General features: G+C 42.6%; 1 long non-coding RNA gene across 1 annotated transcript in view; it reads left to right on the forward strand.

Annotated features, from left to right (window-relative positions):
- LOC135106459 (uncharacterized) overlaps positions 1-24,628 on the forward strand; it is a 150,155-nt gene that overhangs the window by 14,035 nt on the left and 111,492 nt on the right. The window lies entirely within an intron of this gene.

Genomic DNA, 24,628 nt, shown 5'->3' on the forward strand with positions numbered 1-24,628 from the left:
TGTTGTATTTTGTCATGATTTCAGCCCAACTTTTTTTCTCTGTGTCTCTGGCGTTGGTTTAGCATGACAGTATTCCCACGCGTGCACATGTTTCCTGTATCACTCGTGCTTTGATGACAGTAGTGGTGATGGTGGAAGTAGCAGCAGCAGCAGTAGTAGTAGTAGTAGTAGTAGTAGTAGTAGTAGTAGTAGTAGTAGTAGTAGTAGTAGTAGTAGTAGTAGTAGATAGCAGTGGTAGATGAAGTAGTAATTTCTAATAAGGGAGAAACAAACTGCCACTGTGTAAGACCCCAACAACTCAGATCCACAAATCATACCATTACTTTATTGCTAGAACACCTGATTTTCCGCACCGTATCTATTTATCCACATCTTCCTCGTACCTGTCCACACACGCACTGGTCTTCCCTCCCCCTGCCCCAGCACACGCACACGAGCCTCATGCACCTGTCTCACCTTCGCTCCAGCCTCGTAAATCGTCCATAAACCAGCAGCACAAGACGCGAGGGAATGCAGTGTTCCTTGTTGTGCCTCTTTCCTTTCCTTGAATCACGAACTAAGTCATCTCTCTCTCTCTCTCTCTCTCTCTCTCTCTCTCTCTCTCTCTCTCTCTCTCTCTCTCTCTCTCTCTCTCTCTCTCTCTCTCTCTCTCTCTCTCTCTCTCTCTCTCTCTCGTCTTGCTCGCGGCGTAATGAAGGTATTTCTATTTACGTTCCTTAAGTTTATATTTCCTCCTTTCGTCAGTGTGCAGGCGCGGCGAGGACTCCAGCGGCATTGACGGTCTCGTTTCCCAAGGTGCAAATGTTCTTTCCTGGAATTGACTACCTTTAAACCTGAGCTTTTTATGGATGGATCGTTGTTTCTTTTCTTTTCTCTCCCGCTGAAAAGGGTAAAAGACGTCGTTTCTATTTTTCTTTATTCTCTCTCTCTTTCTCTCTCTCTAGCATGAGATTGACGTGTAATTTCTTTTATATTCGAATAGCGTCTGACAAGCTACGTGATATTTTTCCTCCTGAAAGTGACAGGCTGGAAGTGTTTTTCTTTCTTGATGTCGGCGAAAACTTTTAATTTACATAAAAGTGTTTGTTCGTTCGAGTTGGTGGCAGCGGTGGTGGTGGTGGTGGTAGAAGTAGTGTGTGTGTGTGTGTGTGTGTGTGTGTGTGTGTGTGTGTGTGTGTGTGTGTGTGTGTGTGTGTGTAAAACAGTCACGCACAAGGTAAGAATACGTTACCGAGAAATCTTTGCCTTTTATATATTCTCCTCCTACGGGATTCCTCAGCCAACAAACTTATTACTCCAGGGCACCACACGCGGCTGCACACCAAACACCACACACTACAACACAGCGCTGCACAATACCTACCTCTGGAGGGGAAACATTTGCATTGTCTTAAAATTTGTACTTAATCGTATGTTTCCAAGCTTAGTTATGCCTTGAGAATAAGAATATGAGCAATGTGTTTTCTTTATACCTTGATGAAACATTTGTTCTGTAATACCTGACTTGTTCTCCTCACTGCTTGTAAACGAATATACTCAAATATGCATGTACTAATGGTTATGCTTTGAGAAGTGAGAATAAGAGTAATGTGTGTTTGTTTAACCGTGATGAAGCTTATGTTTTGTAATACTTGACTTGCTTTCCTTACTGTTTCTAAATGAATACACTCATACATACACATATAAATAGTGAATGGCAGTGCGTCTTCAAAATGGGTGGGCGAAGTAATAACACAAAATAATGAAAGCCATGAACCTTCACCTTCACTCGTGGATATGTTGGAAGGTGAAGCAGACGTTACCTGCAATCAATGCTTCGTTACACCTGTATACACACACACACACACACACACGAACACTTATCCCCCAACTCATAAACCACCCTAATTTTAATTGCAGTATAATATTTTTTTTTAGGCGAGAACAGTTAAAGAAGTGACTAATCTGTACTTAAAAATAACATACAGAAACAAACACGTGAATACATAATCAATACATCTCAGTCTTCCTACACCTGTTACTCACCTGGCCTCTGTGACGCACCAAGAAATTAGTTCACATAAACACGAAGCCAACTTACCTGAAAGAGACAAAGTGTTTAATTAGCACATATATGTATTGGCACATACAGGTATAGATATGTATCATTGCAATATCGTCAGCAGGTACATGAAGTAGTAATAGTAACAGCAGTGTTCATGTCTAGGAGGGATAATTCATGTAGAAAGAGTAATGGAAACATGCAAAATATAAAGTAAATATTCCTACCTGTTGGGGTCATTCCCTTTTTCCTTACCTGTGTTTCCTTCTGGACTTTTTTTTTTTTTGTACCTGTGATGAATGTGATTCCGTGATTTCCTTCCTTTTCCTTTCCGCATCCGTAGAGGACACTTCGTTAACGTGTGTGTGTGTGTGTGTGTGTGTGTGTGTGTGTGTGTGTGTGTGTGTGTATGTGTGTGCAGCTGGTCATTGTAACGCGCTGATTTCCACGCTGCGAGTCCATCGGTTGGCAAGTTATTACAGGAGTTATTGGCCGCTGGGATCTGTGATGAGCCGATGGGGGCGCACAGCTCGTTCCTATCCCCCTCTGTCTCTATACTCCCACCCCTCCCTTCACCCCGCCTGTTCCCCGCACCGCTGCATGTGTTACGTCTCGCTCAGCACAGCACAGTACAACACAGCGTAGGATTCTGATTGGTTTGACGAGGTACACAGATCAGCTCGTAATTGGCTGCCTTTGTTTGTGGTTTGTTTGGATTACTTGCCTCTGATTGGGTCTTTAGGGATGGTCTTTGTGAAGGTTTTGATCTCTCTTGTTCATTGCTCGGTTCGTGAGTTTTTTTTTTTTTTTTTTTTTTTTGGTGGTGGAGAGGATGAGCAGGGCAGGGGAGAAGAAGGGGTTTGGTTGTTTTAATTCCATGTATTCATACAGCGTTTTTGTGGTGCGGTTTTCAAGGTCTCCTACAATGGTTATGTTGAATTGTTTTATAGTTTGTCTCTTAAGATGTTACATTAGTTTCACCAGAAAAGACAACATCTTCCTTTGTGTTTCTGGGTATGTCATTTATTAATTTACAACTCACTTGGAATTTTCGCTTTGTATCTATAACTCCTCATAAAGGCATGGACAGTTCTGTAAGATCTCATTAAAACACTAATTCTAGATATCTAGGGAAGGGATTTGATATTCTCCCTTTCCTTTTTCCAGTGAGTATTGGTAGGACTCGTGGAATACTATGGAGGTTGTTTCAGACATCATTCTCAGACCAGCAGCTGCTCCATTCACCTCACAGTAAGCTACACTGAGAGATTTATTTCTGCAGTTCTTCCAATTAACACACACAATCTAGTACTCTCGTTATCCTATCTCATTATTATCTGCCTAATTGCTTCCACCTGGCAGGCAATTTAGCAGCTTTAGGTGAATTGCTCAGGTGTTGGTTGACTTCACTATTCATTTCGGTATTATAATCATCATAATTATTAATCTCCTTGGTACTTCTACTCCTTGTTCATGTTTTTGCTCTTTTCAGCTTTCTCCTTTTTTCCTCTTCTTATTATGATTCTTATTGTCTTCTACTTTTTTTATATCTTTTTATTTATTTCTTTTTGCCGTGGCTGTGCGAGCGAGGCGGGCAGGCAGTGAAGGCTAGAGGGTAGGATGGTGGTGGTGGTGGTGGTGGTGGTGACGTGGTGCCTCCTGCCGCTGGAGACTTGAGATCTTTTTTTCCCACATTTTTATTATTTTTCTTTTATTTGTGGTGGTAGTGGCGGAGGCTTGTGGATCAGATCGGTGGCAGAAGAGGAGGAGGAGGAGGAGGAGGAGGAGGGAGGAGGGGAGCTGCGTCACAGAATATATTGGTCTAGACTTTTACGTTTTTTAATAGCGAAGGTAATTTTTTAATGTCCCGCGGCGCCTTTTATTTTCCGGGACTAAAATGGTTGGCTTTAAAATTTGACTAATGTATAAATGACGTTGAGGGTTTTTCCTGGTGGCAACATTTTTACGTAATGGAGGTGTCAAGTTTTAGAAATGGACTATTAAAGTGAGTAATGGCGCCATAAAAGAATCCATTCGTCACGGTTTTGAGGCGGAATGTTAAGTTTTATTCAAGGGATATCAAAACTAATAAGAGAATTAATGCTTCATCATGTCCTAGGATACAAACAGCTCGCCATCCGTCACTCTGCTGCAAGATGGGAAGCGTTCGTGTGTCTGTCGACTTATTTCGGTGGATTTGTGTAGTGTGTTGCAGTTGTCGCGATCACTAAATGGACGAGAAACTTACTGAGGTGTTTTGAGCATTATTTGGTATTTTTGCCTCGTCTGCTAATAGAAAACTCATGTAGCGCCATCTAATTGGAAGTATCAGCTTAAAATCCTTGAGTCTTGCATTCACTCCCTGTTTTGTTTCTACTTTTTTAAAGTGTTTTGATGAAAATATCGACCATAATAAGTCAGCAATGCAATGTCTTCTGGTGCCAACAGTGACTAACAAAATTCAGTATTGGCTTAGCAGTGTGCATACGCTTGTATCCAGATCACAACCTATACTCTTTATTCTTTTTACTTCATTTTTTTCTTCCCGCTTAGCATCGCTGTGTTCGTGGCACAAGTTAAATTTATCCTCATGTGTGCCGCGGGGTAATGTGGCTCATAGCAGTGACTTCAGAGACACACCACAGTATCATTTGTAACACACGCTCTTCCAGGGGCCGCAGGGACTACACCAGCACCATCTGTACGCGAGTCACGCACGCGAGTCTGGATGTGAAGTGAGAAACGTGTCAGAGCATCATCCCTCCTGTCAACATTTGCGCTTCATAACATTCTTGTCTCTTATATTACGCCAGGTGAAGTATATCTGGCGAAACTACTATTAAAATGCAGAGAGGGGGAGAGAAATAAGCAAGGTAAATATACAGAAAGGAACATATCATGGAGGAATTATGTGACGGGGTGTGAAGGTAGCGGCGATAGGGTGAGAGGGGGAGTTTTAAAGAAGGGTCGCAGTGCAGGCCACCACACACTGTCACGGTGGCTCCTGGAATGCAAATGCTAGAAGCGAGGGACTGGACGCTGGAGGGAGGGAGGGAGGGAGGGAGGGAGGGGAGGGAGGGAGGGAACGTGGAGGGAGGGATTGATGGAGACAGTCTTCAGAAGCCCCTGGAGTTCCTTCCCATGCATACATCAACTTTAAGACATCACGTAAAAGTATGGAAATTTGATATATGGAAAGTATTATAATACATCTGATTTATTTTCGATAGTGCGAGTATGCAACAAAATCCAGCAATATTTTGATGTTGTCTTGACTTTTAACCATAGTGACTACAAATGACTTAGGGCAGATGGAGATAAAGTACATTAGAAGCAAAATAAATTATTTTTGAACACTATAGAGAGGTGTGTGTCTTACAGTGGAGCACTGAAGACTAATGGTATATCGGTATCAGTAATAATGAGTGGGAAGGAGGTTCAGAGGTCACCAAAGGTCTCAGCGAGTGACGTAGCGGCCTGGCGTCACGTGGGGCCGCACGGGAAGCGTCATGCTAGCGGGATGCACGCCAGCCAGTGGGCGAGGCGAGGGAAGCGTGAGCCAGAGTGATAGCGACGAGTATTAAGAGAGAATAAAATGTCATGATGAAGGAAACGAAGAAACTTAGAATAAAAAAAATCAATGTAATGACGATTATTAAGAGATAATAAAATGTACAAAGGTAAAAGTTACTACAATGAAAGAAACGAAGAATCTAGAATAAAAAAATATGTAATGTAACGATGGAGGAAATAAGAGAATTAAAAAATGTATTATGCAAACGCTTGCTATTAAATTAACGAGTATCTTTGTAACAATAAATATTAACTAAGAAAATGTTATTTATGATTTTTTTTATTTGCTTTAGTGTCACTTAAGTTGAATTATATATAGATAGCTGACTGGTCGATAAAAAAAAATTGGATGAAAAATAAAACTAAAGCTAACAAAACAAAAGGAAAATAGAAAAAATAACTTACGATAAAAAAATCTTTCACACCCGAAACAATCTTTTCATTTAGCGCCATTGTGCAAGACATGAATACTGAGTTATGTGACGAGCGTCTACTTAATGCCCCAAAATTAATGCAAGTACATATTTTCTTATATCTTTTCATCAGCTTGACGTTAAGGCGATCGGGAAATTTGAAAGACTGGGTGCTGAAGGTGATTAATTAGGAGAGAGAGGAGAGGTAATGAGGGAAGGTGTTTTGCGAGCGAGAAGTGATGAAGGAAGCAGGCCAGGGAAAAATGAGAAAGAGGCCTGCCTGAGAGAGAGAGAGAGAGAGAGAGAGAGAGAGAGAGAGAGAGAGAGAGAGAGAGAGAGAGAGAGAGAGAGAGAGAGAGAGAGAGAGAGAGAATTACATCAGCAGTAGCAATAGTAGCAACAGACATTGGCTGCATTTTTAAGCAGCTTGAATTACTTGAATGATTAAAAATCGGTCTTATAATTATAGATTTATAGTTATAATAGCAGTGACAAAAGGTGGGAACATTAGCAGCTGAATATAGAGAGGCATTATTGGGAATATTTAAATTAGTAATAATAGTAAAGCTTGGCAAGTGTGAAAGGGAAGCAGGTTCATAGTCTCACCATCCAGAAGAACGAGAGATGCTTGAGTCTACAACTAATAGGGTATCAGTTTAATTATTTACATGTGGTTTAGTAAGGAGGCGGACGTGTTTAGCAGCGGGGCCGCTAGCCTGTCATGCACTCACTGGAGAGGAAGAGCAGTATCTGCTATTGTCCTTGGCCAATCAGCGGCGTGCCCCTGTGTATGTTTTGTGTGCTGCCTGACATTCTGGAATTGGCTAGACAGAGACAGGCAAGTGTGTGGCCAGTGAGTGCAGGAAAGGTGTGGCAGAAGCAGTGGCCACCTCGAAGCTAAGCGAGGCGCCTCCTGAGCCAAGCACGCCAGCGGGTACTGCGCCCCCAGCTGGCGTGGGACTACGGGTAGCACGGCTGCGGCGTGCACGCACACGCACACACACACACACACACACACACACACACACACACACACACACACACACACACACACACACACAGTCGCACAGTTACATGCACAAGCCCCTGCGTGCACGCGTATTTAAACACACTTTCACACAAACACACACACACACACACACACACACACACACACACACACACACACACACACACACACACACACACACACACACACACACACACACACACACACAGATACACACCAAGCTTCATGCAGGAAGCCTAAAGCCTGAACAAATGCCGCCGGCCGCTCACCAGCCCTGGGGAGGGAGGGAGGGGTGGGGGAGGACCCCGGGGGCGGAGCAGCTCTCCAACTTACCTCGGAAAAAGGGAGTGAATACTTTTATCTGGGGTTCATACCGACCTGTGGTAAGAGAAGGGTTAATAAGGCGGGCGCGGGGTTACCTAACACTGACTCCTTGCTGATGCGGCCTGCTGAGCCTCGCTGGCCTCAAGGGAGACACGGAGAGGACTGCAGGAAACACAAAGAACACCACATAATGACAAACAGTTACCCATGACAGAAGGAAGTACGAGTACTATACAAAGAAACACACCTAGATCATAAGAAAACTTTACACTAAGACATTTAATGTGTATGAAGTCTGTTTCCCTTCAGCAATCCAGAGAGGTCCAGCAGCCACATCAGCAACTTTGTGGCCCCGCTGCCGCCGCCTCAGTCCCTCGCTGTCTCGCCACACACTAGAGACTGAAGGCCCATGGCGGAGAGACCTCGGGGCACTGGGGGCGACGGCACGCGGGGACGGAGATCGGTAAATACGCTGAAGGGAGGCGATGACATCCTCTTGTGAATGTAGAATGGGTGTTAGCACAGCAGTGGCGGGCACGACGCGTGTGCTGCCCTTGTGCTGCCGGTGGCGGTGGTGTTACCGTGTGCTCTTAGAGAAGGAGAGTGGAGCGGACGTGGAGGGAGAGATAGAGAGGAAGCCTAAAACATTTAAGAGGCGGAGGAACGTGACATGGGGGAGGAAGGAGAATAAATACTAGTACACAGACACTAAGAAAAACATATGTGAACACTACTGAACACGAGGAAAAAGTTATTACGACACCAAGACAATATATACACAACGAGACAACAGACAGAGGGGCGTGAGGAGGGCGAGGGTGAGCGAGAGGCAGGAGGGAGGGAGAGCCAAGATATAGACGAGACGGAACAGAGAAGGTCTCATACACACACACACACACACACACACACACACACACACACACACACACACACACACACACACACACACACACACACACACACACACACACACACACACACACACACACACACACACATAGTGGCAGGTCAGTTTGCATCACACACGAGCTTTGTTTTGTAAGTGGCTTTGTATCATTTATTCCACCGTAATTACAAAGGTGTAAAATTATAATCCCGGAACAAAAACAATAAAAAACAAACAGACCAAACCGCACCCAACATGTTACAAAATGTACATACAAAAATAAAAAATAACCATATTGGTAAAAATGACAATTGATGTGGATTAAAAAAAAATATGTCGGTTATTTAGGCTATTTACTAGAAGAGCATGTGGATATCTAGTCATCTTACCAGTGGATCATGTGTCAGTGTCCGGTGGATGAGTGGATAATGCATCCTTGTTTTTTTTTCTTTCCACATTCTTCATTCACATTCACATTGCCCATTCATCTCTGCGCAAGCCAAACTCTTCTCTGCACATTCCCAGTTCGCAAATATGTTCGTTCCACAGCAAGACACATTCACACGAGTACAGGTCCAGATTAACAGAGTGACAGGCAGAGAGGGAGAGAGAGGAAAAAGAGGGTGATAGAATACAGCCAGTTAGAATTTATAGGAAATCAGGGAATGGTAGGAAAAAAAAAAAGGAAGGACAAATGTGAAGCAGATCAGGGGTGCAGGCTGATGTCAGGCTGAAGGACAAGAGGCAAGAGGATAGATAAATAAACAAGGTGAAATATGTGAAAGAGGTTATCTGGACGCAGACAAAACTCACGAGGATCGTAAAGTTATTGATTGAGATAAAGAATGGTTGGATAAACAGGCAGAGGTCGAGAAGTATGTTACAGAGAAGGGAACCTATGAAAAGAGAAACGAACTGAAGGGAAATGATGAGGCAGTGAAATGTTTGTGTGAAAACGCAACAAGAAGAAATTAAGAAATTGGAAAATAAGAAAACAAAACATATTTACATGTGGTTAAATGGAAGAAAGAAAAATAAGATAATGTGTTGAAGTAAAAGAGCAAAAGGAAGAAAAGAAAGATAATAATGAACAACACCTAAAATCGTCTTGGAATAACAAAACATAAGAACTTCATAAAGAAACACAATTACATGCTAAGTAAATATATATATATATATATATATATATATATATATATATATATATATATATATATATATATATATATATATATATATATATATATATATATATATAAAAAAATGTACCTAAAATCAAATCATGTAAAACTATGAGTTCAAATACAGGCAGAATCAGGCTCAAGGCAACGAAAACAGTGTCAGAGAAAGGAAGGAGAAAAATCAGAATGAAACTAAGGAAAGATTTAGACATGCGTAAGTTGAGTGACAAGGAAGAGACAGACAACAGAGAAGCGAGACACAGAGAGACACAGAGAGGCACAGAGAGACACAGAGGAAGAGGGCACAGGCACAGGCTTAGAGGGTCGACAGACAGACACAATGCAGGGAGGCAGAGCACAGAAGTCAATGTCACTACAGCAACAATCTACTACTCCAAGAACAGCGCACTAGAGGCGTCCCTTCAACTTATTTATCGATCCATTACGCCAACATAGTCAGTCAGTCTACATTTAGTAAAGTTAGAAGCTACAACAAGTCTTAATGACAACATACAAGTCAATGCTACGAAGAGAGATACAAGAAATACAAATACATCAGTTATCAGTACAAAATACATTGAACTTATTCCAAACTACAGTAATTGTACTTTTTACTGTGATATGAGCTTGTGTTATTTATTTTATCTACTTTAATATCAACCTAAGATAGTTTTGTTGCAGAGACAATTAAAATAACATTATTATTAATTAACTTCTTAATTTCAAATAAAAATTAAAATAATTACTTACGCTATTGAAAATTAGAACAAATTAATTGTAAATACTTATGGTTTTAGAATAACATATGTTTGTACTTAATAATAATGAGAATCTGATTGACAGAGTAATCCTGTCACTGGGCAGCGTGAAGTAAGCTCATAACACTCGCTAACTAGTAAGAGTTACGTATTAGTAAAGCTGTTAAGCCCAGTGCTGCTGCTGCTGCTGCCTGGGCTTGACAGTGCAGCTACGGATGACATTTCCCGCCTTACCGCACGGGAATTCATCTTAATAGACACAGGTAGGAAAAAAATATAGATATTCTATAAGATAAATTATTATAAAACTTATGTTACTGAGAACCTTACAAATCACAACTAACAAACATAATGTAGACGTGGATAAAACTGAACTTAGAAGACGGAGAAGTCAAGCAAAGGACGAAGACGAGAGAGAGGAGGAGAAGACAGATGAAGTGCAGGAAAAGAGGAGGAGGAGGAGGAATGACTACGGGAAACGCGGAAGAACAGAAATGAAATGGCGAGGAAGTTGATGGAAGAAAAGTGGAGCAGGTTTTTTTTTTTTGTCGATGTTGGCGGCTTGAGGTGATGGTGGTGGTGACGGCGGCGGTGGTAGTGGTGGTGATGGTGGTGGCAGCAAGGCGAGGATGAACAGGAAACAGTGACAATGACAAGGTGACAATAATAATAAAAAAAAAAACATTAAAAAAAAACATTCCTTGACACTAAAACGATCATTACTATTATTTATTTTTTCCATCACAAGTTTCTCCTTCCCTCCTCTCCGATCAGTGTTGTCTTAATACGGGGACCCAACATTCGCATTTTCTTTCGGAATTCGCCGTAAATGGAAGTTTTCTTGGAATTTACTCGACTTTCTCTCCTTTTATTCCAAAATTTCCCTGCGGACCATCGGAACGTTTTTTCTTCTCTGCAATTTAGTCTTTAATTACAAGTTAGACAAAAAAAATATATATAAAATCGTGTAGAGAGAGAGAGAGAGAGAGAGAGAGAGAGAGAGAGAGAGAGAGAGAGAGAGAGAGAGAGGCGAGGGCGTGGGTGGATTGACGCGTGGGTGGTATTGACGCAGGGAGGTAGAGGTGGTGGGCGGACGCGCGGGCGGGGACGGAGGCGGGAATGGGCGGGGGCAGCTTGGAACATAGTGAGCCGAGACTGGGCGGGCGGGTGTGGCGGGAGGGAGGATGGGGCTTGGGCGGGGCGGAGTTGGGGCCAGAGCGGTAGGTCCTCTCTCTCTCTCTCTCTCTCTCTCTCTCTCTCTCTCTCTCTCTCTCTCTCTCTCTCTCTCTCCCCCCTCGTTCCCTTGGCCAGACGCGGGAGAGGGAGCGTCGCCTTGCTTCATCAACACAAAGGGAATTATAGACCCTCCCTTTCCTTCCCTTTTTCTCTCCTCTCCCACTTCCCCTCCCGCATTTCCTCTCTCACCTTCCCTTCCTTACCCTCGTACCTGTCTCAGCATCGTTCTCTTTTTCTCCCTCTCATTCTCTTTCTCTCTCCTCCTCGAGCTCAACGTGGCAATTTTACACAGGCATGATTTTACAGAAGATTCCAGTCCTATTATTATTATTATCATTTTTTCATGCGCAGGAATTCCTCGGTGTTTTGAGGGGGATTTTTGTCCCCAAAGATTATTGCTTCTGGAGCGAGAGAGAGAGAGAGAGAGAGAGAGAGAGAGAGAGAGAGAGAGAGAGAGAGAGAGAGAGAGAGAGAGAGAGAGAGAGAGCGCAGGTGGTCCGATTTTGGCAGTTTTTTCGTGTATGTGTGTGTGTGTGTGTGTGTGTGTGTGTGTGTGTGTGTGTGTGTGTGTGTGTGTAGGTTGGGTGCTGAAAAAGAGTGATTGTTTACGTACATGAGCGTACTTTGAGAAGCGTGTGTACGTTTATGTGTACTATGTGCGTGCTCTCTCTCTCTCTCTCTCTCTCTCTCTCTCTCTCTCTCTCTCTCTCTCTCTCTCTCTCTCTCTCTCTCTCTCTCTCTCTCTCTCTCTCTCTCTCTCTCATTCCCACACTCTCATTCCCACACTCTCCTTTCCACACTCATGCATGCAGCAGCTGGGGAGCGTTCATTACCTGCCCACACTCCCTAATAATGCATGGACAGGTGCTAGAATAACCAAGTCACTGATTACCAAGCAAAGCAGTGTACACAAACCCGCTAATAGTATCATCCATTATAAGGAAATTACACGCTCAGGAATTCTAATATCAATCTATCTCGGCTTGGCGGTGTGTTTGCGTCGGAATATGTTCGACTAACTATTTCCTCCTCTAAATCTTCTTAATTTCTTTACTTTTTTTTTTTTTTTTTAAGAGAGTAAGAGAGAGATAGAGAGACTGGGAAAGGGAGAGAGTCTGGAGTGGCAAGTTAATCAGCTGCCTTGAGAGATTTGAATTTTGAGTGTCATTTTCTTCTTCTTGTTCAGATTAACGGTGCATCAGTTCTGTTGTGTTTTTGTTAAGTGGTGTTTCTCATTATATTATGGTATCGTAGTTACAGACACATTTTTTTTACCTTGTTGACATCACCCCCCTCCCCACACACACACACACACACACACACACGAGTAAACGTCGTGTTGAGGTCCAAATTTGGAGTATGGTAAAGAAAGAAAGAAAGAAAGGACTGTAATTAAAATCCCAAAGGTCCGTGATGAAAGAGAGAGAGAGAGAGAGAGAGAGAGAGAGAGAGAGAGAGAGAGAGAGAGAGAGAGAGAGAGAGAGAGAGAGAGAGAGAGAGAGAGAGAGAGAGAGAGAGAGAGAGAGAGAGAGAGAGAGAGAGAGAGAGAGAGAGAGAGAGAGAGAGAGAGAGAGAGAGAGAGAGAGAGAGAGAGAACTACCACTCCTACTTCGACGACAGAAACAAAGACGACCCAATGACAGACTTACGCATAGACAAACTAAGAAACATGGACTCACATTACGAATTTTCCTGGTTAGGAAGTTCCGTCACGTCTGGGAGGCTAAACTAAGCGTGGTCGTACCCTCGAGGGAAAACTGCCGCCAAGTCGTCTTCCCAGATGGCCAAAGTACCGTCCTTTCTCTCGCCTCTTTTTTTTTCCCCTTTTATTATTTAATAGTCTTAGAACGTCCCCTGGAAGCTTTGACTGTTTCAATTAAGGTCAAGGGAGGAGGAGGTGGAGATGGAGAAGGAGTGGTGGGGATGATGGGGACTGGTGAAGTGTTGGATTGAGGTATTGGGGTTACTGGGTACTGGGAAGAATGATAGGGGCTTCTTTGGTGGTGAGGGGAAAGGAGGAGGAAGGCTGCATTAAGACTCCTGGATTCTTAGGAAGGCGGGAAGGGATGGGCCATGTTAGGGTTAGTGGTTGTTGAAAATCTTTGGGAGTCTTTGTTCGGAAACGTTTAGGAGGAGGTGTGTGAGGTGATTCCGTGATGTGTGGTGGGTGTGGGAGCCTCAATGGGTGATTTGAGAAATAGTTCGTCCTTTATTTAGAGTGTGAAGGTCAAACTCACACACACACACAAAAAAAAAAAGAAGCTGTACTCTGAAGGAAAAGATGTTACTGTCACTTATATTTCCCTTTTTGATATATTTTCTAATGACTGACACGTGAGGGGATATTAATATCTCACCTTTGTCCTTCTGCCTCGACAAGGCCTCACTTTCTTCCCCAGCCGCGTCTCGCCTAATGTCCTCGCAGTATAATATCTCTTGACGCACGATTTGCAGCCTCCCCGTGAAATACATAAATTTAAGCATCACGGTAATTAGCGAGGCGTGTTATCGACAAAGGTTAAAAAAAAAAAAATGGCTCCAAAAAAATGTGCCACTGTTTGCAAAATTCTTAATGGTATTAAAAGAATTATTCCACTACAGAATTCTGGCGAAAACCTGATTACATACAAATTTTATCCGAACAATTTTCATCCTTTTTTTTTTTTTTTTTTTGGCTGGTGATATCACGTCAACGTTTCAGGAATATTTGTTGTACTTTTCATTTGTTTTTTTTTTTCTTTTTTTGTCTTTTTGTGTACTGACATTTCCGCGATGATGCTGCTGTACCTCTTCCTCTCTCCTCCTCTCTTTAATTAATTTACCGTCATTCGCTTGTATATAATATGAAAATAGCGTATCTCATCATTCTATGTTAATCTTTTAATCTCTCTCTCTCTCTCTCTCTCTCTCTCTCTCTCTCTCTCTCTCTCTCTCTCTCTCTCTCTCTCTCTCTCTCTCTCTCTCTCTCTCATCCATCATTTATCCCCATCATACTTTCGTTCCACATCTCTCCTTACATCTTCTGCTTCCCACTTCTCTCCTTCCTCTCCACACCTTCCATTTCTCTTCATCCTCCACCGACCTTCCCATCCTCCTCTTCTCGTCACTACTGCTCTCCTTTCCCCTCACGATTCCCTTTTTTCTTTCTCTCCTTTCTTTCTGACTTCCCGTTTCTTCTCCCTTCACTTTCCTCTCACGCATTCTCTCTCTCATAACTTTATTCCTTTTCTCTTATACGGTCCCTTTTTTAACATCTCCCTCTGCTCTTTATTTGTCCTTACCTTATCTTCCCTTTCCATTCTTCCGTCCCATACCAACATCTGACTCCTCCATACTCCCGGTCCTTGCATCTCTAATCTACATATGATTGCATATGCACCGGTGATTTTGGGACACGGCAGGCAATTCACAACTATTGGCATTCTTTCTCTTCGTGTGTCTCTCTCTCTCTCTGTTTCTCTCTGTCTATTTCTCCTTCTCTTGCTTTTTTTCCGCGTATTTTCTTCTCATGATCCTAGTCTTGGTCTTCTTTGTTCGCCTTTCTTCCTATGTGTCTCTTCATTATAGTCCTTCACTTCATTCTCCTCTTCTTCCTCCTTCTCTCTTAAGTTTCCTCTCCTCTTGCTGCTGATCCTCTTTCTGGTTCTCCTGCTCGTTGTTGTCTCCATGTTCGACCTCCTAACATCTATGTCTCTTCTCCTCCTCCTCCTCCTCCTCCTCCTCCTCCTCCTCCTCCTCCTCCTCCTCCTTCTTCTCATACACATCCCCAATGTATTCCCAGCGCAGTCTTAGCTAACGGAGACTAACCTACTAATGCAACGTCAGTAGCGAGATTTAGCGAGATTTGGTGAGATTCGGCGAGACGCTGAAGAGAACTCGAGGTGCGTTTGATCTCAGAGACGCTAGGTGGCAGCACTGGCGTCCCTAATATATCTAATACCCGTAATACAAGTGTAAATAAGAGGGAGAATGAAGTGAGGACATTTGTAATTCTTGTGTCGTGTGGGCGGTTGCTAGGATTGGCTGACTGGCTTTAGTCGGGTGGTGGTGGGGGTGGTGTGGATTAGTGGAATGCTAGTGGTGGTGGTGGTGGGTGATGGTGGTGACTTGTAATGGTGCAGGGCGCTGTGTTAATGATGGTGGCAGCGTGTGGGGTAATGAAGCGTGGCCTAAGACGAGGCCGTGGTGTCTCTGGTATTTAGTTTGGAATTAGGGCTGTGTGATGTAACTTCTACTACTACTACTACTACTACTGCTACTACTGCTACTACTGCTGCTGCTGCTGCTGCTGCTGCTGCTGCTGCTGCTGCTGCTACTACTACTACTACTACTACTACTACTACTACTACTACTACTACTACTACTACTACTACTACTACTACTACTACTACTACTATTACTGATACTACTACCACCACTTCCACTACATCTACCACGACTACAACCATCACTACGACTACAGTAATACTGCTACTGATAAGTGTTGCCTTAGGTTTAAAATAATGAACTACTCACTGTCTTGTTAAGATTGATGAGAACAATTTCAACTTTAATAAGTAAGATGATTTTTTCTTTCACATTTGTTTCCTTGCTTTTCTAAACTTCTCTCTTTTGGGATTTCTTTTATACATTTTCAGTCGATCATTTTCGCTACATTGTGCTAAAAATTATTTCTCTTTTTTTTATCTTTATCGTCTTTCTTGTGGCATTGTTTTACGTGTGTGTGTGTTTGTGTGTGTGTGTGTGTGTGTGTGTGTGTGTGTGTGTGTGTGTGTGTGTGTGTGTGTGTGTGTGTGTGTGTGTGTGTGTGTGTGTGTGTGTGTGTGTGTGTGTGCGTGCGTGCGTGCGAAATGGAGCAAGGGGTGTTTTATCAGCCTTTAATTTCGTCCCTAAAAGATTATAATTGAAGGGAGAGCAAATTTGCACCTGTGAAAACTTGTGAAAATTTTCTGCTTCGTGTACGTGAACTCTCACCAGAGCCTCAAGCTGAACAATAATAAAAATAGGTACTATTTTTTTATTCTTTAAGTTTTCCGTACCTGAACATTTCTGGAACACTGAACATTTCTGGAACACATGATAATACACTTCAAGTCATGTAAAAAAACGCAAAACGAATTGTAAATATTAACGTTCTGTTCTTTTAATTTATCATTCATTATTACCTTCTTATGCAAAAAATAATAATCTCCCGAATTATTGAAGAAATCGTGATTAATAATAATTTATCGTATGTTCGTCTCTCTGTCTGTCTGTTTGTCTGTGTCTATGTCTGTGTCTGTGTAACTCTCTCTCTCTCTCTCTCTCTCTCTCTCTCTCTCTCTCTCTCTCTCTCTCTCTCTCTCTCTCTCTCTCTCTCTCTCTCTCTCTCTCTCTCTCTCTCTCTCTCTCTCTCTCTCCATCTATCCATCTATCTATCTATCTGTATCTCTGTCTAGCAATCTATCTTTTTTCATCATCACCCTCATATTTCCTCACACATCCTGACGCCATTCGCCGCTGTCTCTTTTATCGCCCAATTATCACCTCATTTATCCGGCCCACGTAAGCTGCCGCCGGGATCTCGTCAAAGCTGTGATTCATCTCGTAAACTCGTTATCACTCGAACAAATTCTCTTAAGTGGATTGAGAGGAATGTCATTATGTGAAGGAAGAGATAAAAAAAAAAGTTACAAAAAAGACAATGTGTTCAAGAGAGAGAGAGAGAGAGAGAGAGAGAGAGAGAGAGAGAGAGAGAGAGAGAGAGAGAGAGAGAGAGAGAGAGAGATGAAAAACAAGGACGAGTGGCAGGCTGTTATAGCTGTCTATCTTCATTTGTCCGTCTGTCTGTCTATGTGTCTGTCCGTCTGTCCGTTTTTTCCTGTCCACTGTTTCGTAACGTAATTTGCAAACCTGATGCAGTGAATGTATTTGCTGATTTTTCATTTGCTTTCTTTGTTTTATTTGATTTCTGTTCTGCCCCTCTTTCCCCTCTTTGCCTTCCTTCTTTCCCTTTCTCTCTTTTCCTTCCTTCTCTCCTTTTCTCTCGTTTTTCTCTCCTTTCGCATCCTGTTTTCCAATATTCTTCCATTTCCTTTTTCTATTTTCCACTTCCTCATCTCGTTCTTGAGCCGAAAGTTTCTCTATTTGCTTCTCGTCTTGTCAAGTCTCCTCTTCTCTCCTTCTCACCCACACCATTGCGTCCCTATTCTCTCCTTATCCTGCTCTATTTTATCCTCCATTTTTCATCCTATCCTCTCTCTTTTGCCTCTTTCTTATCTTCTATATTCGCAACTCTCCACCTTTTTCTCTTCTCCCATTTCATCTTATTTAATTTCATTACTATATATTTTGTTTCCCCTTCACCTCCTGCTCCTTCATACCTCTTCGTCTTATCTCCCAAAAACACATCAGTTCATCTCCACCTCTGTTCCCCTTGACCTTCACTAACACTCACGTAGACTCGTCCCAGTGACCTCCTTCCTCTTCCTCCTCCTCCTCAATAATGGGAAAGTGATACAGTGTCATTATTCCCTCTGATAGTGGTGGTGGTGATGGTGGTAGTGACTGTTTTCCTCTCCCTCGTTATTATTATTATCTTCACTGATGCTTCCCTTCCTTAATTGCCTTAATTACTATCAGCCTTCCATTAATTATAAAGTCATTATTGCTTCCCCTTTCCTTTGATTGCCTCCCTTGAGACGCCCTCCCAGTCCCATTCGCCTCTATCGGGAATGGGGGGTTGATGCCATTTCCTCTCTTCTCCTCCTCCTCCTCCTCCTCCTCCTCCTCCTCCTCCTCCTCCTCCTCCTCCTCCTCCTCCTCCTCCTCTTTCTATATCTCCTGCTCCGATTCTTCCTTTTATTCCTGCTTCTTGACCTCTTTCTCCTCTCTTTGTTTCCGTGCTCTGATTATCTCCTCCTTTTCCTCGTTGTTTCGTAGCCATCTTTTTTTTTTTTTTTAGACAGTCAGTCAGTCAGTCAGTCAAATAATCAACTTCTTTCTCCTTTTGCTCCTCCTCGACATCTAACCCGCCTGCCCGCCCTCTCTCTCTCTCTCTCTCTCTCTCTCTCTCTCTCTCTCTCTCTCTCTCTCTCTCTCTCTCTCTCTCTCTCTCTCTCTCTCTCTCTCTCTCTCTCTCTCTCTCTCTCTCTCTCTCTCTCTCGTCTATTCCAGGTGTCTGTTTGTCGTCAGCTCGCCACACTAATAAACGTTCCTCCTCCGCCGTGCTTACTCGTGCGAGGGAAGGAAGGGAAGCAGGTAGGAAAGGGGAAAAAAATAGGATCCCAGACTTCACCTCACCTCCTTACCAAATCAACCTTCCCCTTTCCTCCTCCTTCCACCTTTCTTCCCCTACCTCATCCTTTGTCGATCTATTCCACCTTTTTTTTTTCTTTCTTGCGCTGTCTCTCTAGCTCTCTCCTCTTTCTCTCGTTCTCCCTTCCTCTTTCTCTTCCTCTCTGTCCAGCCAATTCACCAAGGAACCTTTTTTGGCGGCGAAAATCTTTGACTCCTTCGCTTTTTTTATTCTTTTTTTTTCCCCTCCTGTCTATGGTACAGTGTGAGAGAGCGAGAGGATTCATGGTATATATATATATTTTTTTTTTTTTTCTCATCACGTGATATCTATATGTTCCATGTTAATTAAAAACCTTATCTTCTTGTAAATATTCCGGAAAGACAGACAGAGGGAGAGAGAGAGAGAGAGAGAGAGAGAGAGAGAGAGAGAGAGAGAGAGAGAGAGAGAGAGAGAGAGAGAGAGAGAGAATTACAACTACCTCATTTCTGTAAAGTTTTGATGGAAAAAATTATATTCTTGTAATTTTGACTGAAGCGTAAAAATATTAATGATTGCTTCCTCTTTTTTTCTGATTTACGTCTAAGTTTCGTCTTAATGTATCTCTTTCTTTTCTTTTTCTCTTGCCTTTCACTGGCGGGAAAGTTTAAAAGCTTTTTCTTGATATGAGCTTCCTCTTCGTCATGGTCATTGTCATCATCAGTATCACATTCTGAATCTTTTTTGCCAATTACTTCCTTTCGTCTTCCTCCTCCTCCTCCTCCTCCTCCTCCTCCTCTTCTTCTTCTTCTTCTTCTTCTTCTTCTTCTTCTTCTTCTTCTTCTTCTTCTTCTTCTTCTTCTTCTTCTTCTTCTTCTTCTTCTTCTTCTTCTTCTTCTTCTTTGTTCTTGTTCTAGTTCTTGTTCTTGTTCTTCTTTTTCTTCTTCTTTATCTATATTATTCCTGCTCTTACTTTCCTTATTATTATTGCATCTGCTACTACTACTTTTTTTTATGTAGAAGGGACACCGGCCAAGGGCAACAAAATCCAAAAAAAAGAAAAATGCCCACTGAGATGCCGATCCCCAAATAGGGCCCAAAGCGGTAGTCAAAAATTAAAGGATAAATGTCTTGAAACCTCCCTCTTGAAGGAATTCAAGTCATAGGAAGAAGGAAATACAATAGGAGGCAGAGAGTTCCAGAGTTTACCAGAGAAAGGGATGAATGATTGAGAATACCGGTTAACTCTTGCATTGGAGAGGTGGACAGAATAGGGGTGAGAGAAAGAAGAAAGTCTTGTGCAGCAAGGCCGCTGGAGGAGGGGAGGCACGCAGTTAGCAAGATCAGGAGAGCAGTTGCCATGAAAATAGCGGTAGAAGATAGCAAGAGATGCAATATTGTGGCGATGAGAAAGAGTCTGAAGACAGTCAGTTAGAGGAGAGGAGTTGATGAGGCGAAAAACTTTTGATTCCACCATGTCTAAAAGAGCAGTATGAGCGGAACCCCCCAAACATGTGAAGCATACTCCATACATGGACGTATAAGACCCTTGTACAGAGTTAGCAGCTGGGGGGATGAGAAAACTGGCGACGTCTCAGACGACTACTATTACTACTACTACTACTACTACTACTACTATTACTACTACTACTACTACTACTACTACTACTACTACTACTACTACTACCACCACCACTATTAATAATTCTACTACTGCTACTACTTCTACTACTACTACTACTACTACTACTACTACTACTATTACTACTACTACTACTACTACTACTACTACTACTACTACTACTACACTACTACTACTACTACTACTACTACTACTACTACTACTACTACTACTACTACTACTACTACTACTACTACTACTTCTACAACACCAACAATTACCACTACCATTCCCGCTACTACTACTACTACTACTACTACTACTACAACACCAACTATTACTACTACCATTTCCATGACTACTACTACTACTGTTACTACTACTACTACTACTACTACTACTACTACTACTACTACTACTACTACTACTACTACTACTACTACCGTTACCACCACCACCACCACTACTACTACTACTACTACTACTACTACTACTACTACTACTGCCATCACCACCACCACCACCACCACTACTACTACCATTACCACTACGCACCCTCGCTGTTACCATGACCATTATTTCTATTACCTCCCTATTTACCGTCGTGTTCCAGGCACTTGCTTTACCTGCTAAAAGACCTTAATTGCCGGTAATGGTTTAATTGCTCCACCCACACAATACGCGCCTGGAAAGCCAGTGGAGTCGGTGGAGCTAACTCGCCATTTACATCCTTACGCCGCCACGCTCTAAGGTCTATTTTCTCAGGTGGGGTTCGGTTTGCCGTGTCATTAGTTACCTTTCCTGCAGTCGACCTCGCGCCTCTAATTCCTGTTCTCCTAAAGTTCAGAATTTCGTGATGGTTAATTGTGTCTGGGAGTAAGTTTCCCTTCTTATTTATTACCCAACTTTTTTCTCTTGTGGGCTGGAATGATTTTTTTTTCTCTCCCACATTTTGTCTTTTTTTGGGAAAAGGGGAGGGGAGGGTACTCTTTCAGATTTTCTTTTCATTTTTTTCTTTTTTGAGTTGTGGGTTTGGTTCTTCCCTGGTCACGTTTTCCGGTTCTTTGCCTCATAAAGTATTCTGGAAATGTTCGGTGACAACCACATCACATTACTTTAAGTGGGCTGCATTAGACTACAGATTGGACGTTTAAATTCTTGTCATTCCACTCTATACTTTTCGTTCTGTCCTCTTTACCTTCCTCGCTCCTCAAATTATTCTCTCTGTCCTCTCTACCTTCTCACCCCTCCAATTTATTCTCTCTGTCCTCTCAACCTTCCTCTCCCCCCAATTTATTCTTTCTCTCATCCTTTTTTTTTTTATCTACCTTTCCATTTCGTCCTCTCTTGAAATATATCACCGTGAATTCTTTCACTGATGTTCTTCTCATTTCCCTCGAAAAATAACGATGACACTCCCGTCTGGATTTCATCTCAAGTTACGTGAAAGGCGTTTTTTTCTTCTTCTTCTTCTCTTTCGCCATAAGGAAATCACACAATTTTGCTGGATTTGCAAGTAACAGGGTGATTTTTTTCCCTTTCCTCCCTTTGGTGGAATTGGTTCAGTTTCATGCTTTCAAGATTCCGGTGATCATTTCGGACAAGAAGAAAATGGTTCGTATCCACTAACGCCAATCACAGTTTCCCTTACCTTCCTCTTTTCCTTTTTTTTTGTTTTTCTTTGTAAGTCTCTTTCGCTGCCTCCTGTCCGCTTGAACGTCCGTTTGTCTGTCTGTTTCTGTGTACGATTTTTGTACGTCTGGTTGTCTTGTTTTTTTAGTGTGTGTGTGTGTGTGTGTGTGTGTGTGTGTGTGTGTGTGTGTTTATTTGTACGAGTAAGAAGCTACAGGAGTTTGAAATGCCAACACACACACACACACACACACACACACACACACACACACACACACACACACACACACACACACACACACACACACACACACACACACACACACACACACACACACACACACACACACACACACACACACACACACACACACACACACACACACACACACACACACACAAGCGGGGGTGTTTACATGTCATTAAGAGTCAAAGCTGCTACACCTTCCAGCAAACTTTCACTACCAGTTCTCCAACATTTCCTCCTCCTCCTCCTCCTCCTCCTCCTCCTCCTCCTCCTCCTCCTCCTCCTCCTCCTCCTCCTCCTCCTCCTCCTCCTCCCTTCTTCCTCTTCATCGTCCTCCTCCTTTTCCCCCATCCTTCTATATTTCATGGGTGGCCTCGTAACATTCATCTCTTTATTTATTTTTTTTTTTGTCTCATTTGGCAAAACCTCATCTGTATTGATTTATGCATGTTTTCCAATTCATCTCAGGCAGAGTGGTTATCACGCCATATTTACTTATTTTCCCATTATTCATTTAGTTTTTTTTTTCGTTCTTTCGCCTCCTTTCAGACACTGTTTTTTTTTCTTTATTATTTTTCTCTGTCCATATCTTATCACATTACTTTTTTGCTACATTTGGCTTCTTAACTGGTTATGTAAGGATGTTTACATCTGGGCTTATGATAAGTAGTCTTCTTATCATCTTTATAACATTAGATAAGTGAATTTTCGTATTTATTTTACCAGGAAGTTGAATATATAATGGTTTATTTTCTCTTACTCGTCTTCCTCTTGATTATCTCTTTTGAATTACATTTATACATTCTGTCTTCAGAGAGAGAGAGAGAGAGAGAGAGAGAGAGAGAGAGAGAGAGAGAGAGAGAGAGAGAGAGAGAGAGAGAGAGAGAGAGAGAGTCACGATTTCTTCCGCTGAGAGAGGAAGGGATGGAAGATCTTTTGAGGAAAGTGAGGAGGAGATGAAGTGAGGGCGGAAGAGGGTAGCGAACTCGAATATTGTGATGGAGGAGGAGAGCAGGTGAACAGTGCGGGAGTGGAAGGGAGGAGAGAGGGAGGAAGGAAGAAGGAAAAGCAAGAAAGATGGAGAGCTGAGCCAAGGAAAGTGAGGATTGAGTGTGTTTGATGGAGCTACAGGATTGGTTATTTATGCTCTCTCTCTCTCTCTCTCTCTCTCTCTCTCTCTCTCTCTCTCTCTCTCTCTCTCTCTCTCTCTCTCTCTCTCTCTCTCTCTCTCTCTCTCTCTCTCTCTCTCTCCCTACTTCAGCTCTACATCTGAGCTGAGAAATAAAAAAAAAATATATGCGCAGGAAGAGAAACATCTGCTGGTACTCGGTATAGGAAGAAAAATCTATACGTAGAGAAGTGAAAGGCGGGTCCTGTATTGGCTCCGTGGATGCAATGCTCTTCGGAAGTCTGAAATTTCGAAACTCCTGGCAGAAATTATATTCTGAAAGAGATGAAGAGAAAATTCAATTTGACTTCAGATCACTTTGGAATTATCTGCTGAGAGGAAGAGGGAGAAGAGCAGGACTAGAAAGAGAGGGACGGAGAGAGAGTTGGAGAGGGTGGGAGAGGAGAGGGAGAAGGAGACTTGGATATAATGAGGCCCATCCACTACTTAGTCTGCTGCTCGTTACAAGGGACAATAGGAATGTGTGGTTAGCCTTGGCGTTCTCTCTCCCTCTCTCTCCCTCCTTCCATTATCCTGCCCACCTATTGTTTGCTGCTCTCACCCTCTCCCACTAACACTGCAGTAACTCCCACGGTCACTCCCTTACGCCTTCTCTCACCCATGTACCTCTAAACACCTTCACGGGCCCTGGAAATACACTTGGCTAGTTAGTTTTAATGGTGCAAACTTGTCGCTACTTTTAGGCAATTATTTTGGCGTACTGTAGTATGTATTCTGTCACATCAAGAGGTCTTTTTCATTTTTCTCAGCCTTTTCTTCTTGTTCTTTGATGTGCGCACGTAGTGGAGTACTTTATGTTTTTGTTTTCCTTCCCTGTTTGTGTGTTAAGAGTTTGCGTTTCTGCTTTGTCAGTTTTTCCAGCAAGGGATGTTGTTAAGTTTACTTTTTCTTTTATACTTCTTTGTACTACTTTACTCTCTCGTCTTTCTGTAATGTAAACAAGTGACGAAAAAGTACACTCATTAGCACACACACACACACACACACACACACACACACACACACACACACACACACACACACACACACACACACACACACACACACACACACACACACACACCAAAGCCTTCAAGCAAACACCTCTAAAGCGACTGGCATAATCTTTACCCTCGCTTTTTTCCCCTCTCCTGTGCCGCCCTCCCATCCTGCCTTGCCTGCCTCTCTTGCCTGCCTGGGCCAATTATAACTCTCATAGGGCGGGGCTGGTGCGGGCTGTGTGTGCCTGAGTGAGTGCTATTGTGTACCACTGAATACCCGGGC

The sequence above is a fragment of the Scylla paramamosain genome, chromosome 13 (assembly GCF_035594125.1).
Source record: "Scylla paramamosain isolate STU-SP2022 chromosome 13, ASM3559412v1, whole genome shotgun sequence".
In the NCBI taxonomy this organism is placed as follows: Eukaryota; Metazoa; Arthropoda; class Malacostraca; order Decapoda; family Portunidae; genus Scylla; species Scylla paramamosain.